The 2,667-nt window shown below is 54.8% G+C and overlaps 1 protein-coding gene across 1 annotated transcript in view; it reads right to left on the reverse strand.

The window, feature by feature from the left end:
* Nucleotides 1-2,667, reverse strand: part of LOC144114081 (methylthioribose-1-phosphate isomerase-like) — a 60,065-nt gene that overhangs the window by 7,963 nt on the left and 49,435 nt on the right. The gene's annotated exons all lie outside the window — the stretch shown is intronic.

Below are 2,667 nucleotides of genomic sequence, written 5' to 3' on the forward strand. Positions count from 1 at the left end.
AGAGCGACCACTGAGGTGTGCACACTGAAAGCAGTCGCGCGGGGGCGGCACGGCTCGCAACAGACGCGGTGCCGATTTTTGGGCACGCATGCAGCAAAGCTTCCCAAATATCTCGGGCCCAGCGAAATGGCAAATCCGGTCAGACTGGAATAGATGCGGTTTCACTAAATTGGCTGCTTTCATGGAACGTTGGGTTGAGCGCGAACATTGGAGGTTATTGAACACAGAATGGGACTGGCGTCCCGTTTGGGGAAGGGTTAAGAAAGAGGATCCTTGGCGGCCTGTGCTCGGTCTCTTCCTCGGGCCTATGTGACAAGGTGCAGCTTGGCCTCCGACGCAAAGTGCCGGAATGGACCTAGAGTGACTTTTTATACGCACGACATTCATAGGGCCAGTTCTTAGCCCTTTCCTGACATGTGACTGGCGTAACCTCGATAGAAATGTACGTACAGTCACGGCCATATTATTACGGAGCACGCTTCGGTGATTCCAACTCTCGTCACATCTTATCTAACGAAAATTAGGAAGCACTTCTTACACAGCTTAGCACACCTCACTGGCGCGATCGCGTATGAACAGAAGACACACATCTTCTCTTCAGACCACGTGAGAAAAATGGTTTGGTTTAGTTTATGGGTGTTTAATGTTCCAAAGCGACTCAGGCTATGAGAGACGCCGCAGTGAAGGGCTCCGGGAATTTCGACCACCTGGGGTTCTTTAACGTGCACTGACATCGCACAGGACACGCGCCTCTAGAATTTCGCCTCCATCGAAATTCGACCGTCGCGGCCGGGATCGAACCCGCGTCTTTCGGGCCAGCAGCCGAGCGCCATAACCACTCAGCCACCGCGGCGGTACGAGAAAAATTTCAAACGCCGAAACATGCTCCGTAATATTTTGGACGCACCTGTACTTGTTAGTTGTGGGACATGTCGCCCCACTTATGTGGGCCGTTCCATTTGTAAATTCGACGCTTTCAGTGCAACGCATTCTCATCCCTGCATTTGTAAGAAGCTGCTACTACTGGTGCCTGCTGCTAGACCAGCTTCGGAAACTGTGCTTGGTCGCCCAGCGTCACCGGAGCGACGAGTGGTACCGGGGGATCCGACCTGGGCTACGCAGTGGTGGCTTGTCACGTAAGCTCAGAGCAGCGCCAGTGTGCGGGCCCGGCGTTCGGCTGAGCAGAGCAGGCGCAAAATACTTCTGTGCCCCCATGCCCATCCTTTGCAGTTTTCCCCTTGGTGCGGCTCCTGGAGGCCTTTAAATGCCATTCGTTCAGAACTCCGTTGGCATAGACCAAGAAGACATAAAAGAGACATCAGGAGAGATTTTGGCGTAAAGGATCACTTCGATACGCCCCATCCGACAAGTCAGTGAACGACAAATAAATTGCACTTTCCGCGCAGAGGTCTCGGGGTGATTCTCGGGCTTTTTAGGGCTGGGAATTAGTAGCTGGGTGAACCCACAAGTGAACTACCACCAAGAGGGGAAATACCGACCTAAACCGCCATGTGCATGTACAGTGTAACGTGATCGCTTCGGCCTTAATGTACTCGGATTAAACTCCTCTAACACGGTTTATTTTCGCAAGAGCGCTGCACTTGATACATGAGCTTAGTTAGCCAAAGAATTCCTCTATCCTGCGCCATCAAGTCTGCTGCGGACTAAGCGACCGTCACGCCGGGGAAAAAAAAAAAAATTCTTGGTCCGTTTCAGCCAGAACGAACGTGATAACCTTCAAATCGCACGTTGGCAATACGTGTGGCGCTTGAAAACTCAGTACGCTGCGTTCTGCGCTTATTCGGGTGCGACATGTTTCCATGCGGTGATGACCAACCGTACTTTTGCGACGCCTCTGCTCGACGGAGAAGTGTCGACGGAGAAGAGAGGAGTACGAGGGACTAGACTCTGACGGCCCATACCATTCAACGCCGTCCTATACTCTTAAATCCGCCCCGCCTCCCATTGTTGTGCCTACACAAAACACACTTGCCTACCATGCGTCAGCCAGCGGGAACGAGAAACGTTCTTCACCATTCCCAAGCAAAAGGCCGGAGTGGGCGTGCGCAAGTGGAGCGCGAATGCGAAGACAGGGACGCATTCATTGAATATCGCCCGAAGTGGGCGATGTAGACTATAGCATGGAAACTGCAGCCAATGGAGTTGCCAAGTAACCATGCATGCGGTGCACCCAAAGCAACGCATACGCTTCCGCATTCACCCTCGCACTACCACCTGAAGGGCAGGTTCCACGCGGCCCAGGGACGCCCGTCGGCGGCGCTAGTCCCATGCAGGAGAGGCCGAGCAGGCCCGTCGCTTCTCTAGATGACTCAGCGCCGCCCGCCCACCAAGCAGGGACAGAGTATTACCAATGCAACGCGCGCATCGTGAAATGAGGCAGGAGAAGGAATGAGACGCTGCGGCGCGCATTCGGGAGGAGCCGCGTGGTCGCGTTGCCGCGGCAACGAAACGCGTCGGCGCGCCGTGACTGCGCCGTACGTGCCGGCTGCTCCGGTCAGCCACCCCGGCCCCGCAGACACACGCGCCACGTCCGCAAGCAGCGACGCGCCTTCCATAGCGGTCATTGAGGAGGCAGCGCTCCATTTTTAGTCGTAGCATTGGCTTGAGGTAAAGAAGAGGCTACGTTGTGTCCAGCTCATTCGGAAC

Source organism: Amblyomma americanum, chromosome 1 (genome assembly GCF_052857255.1).
Source record: "Amblyomma americanum isolate KBUSLIRL-KWMA chromosome 1, ASM5285725v1, whole genome shotgun sequence".
Taxonomy (NCBI): Eukaryota; Metazoa; Arthropoda; class Arachnida; order Ixodida; family Ixodidae; genus Amblyomma; species Amblyomma americanum.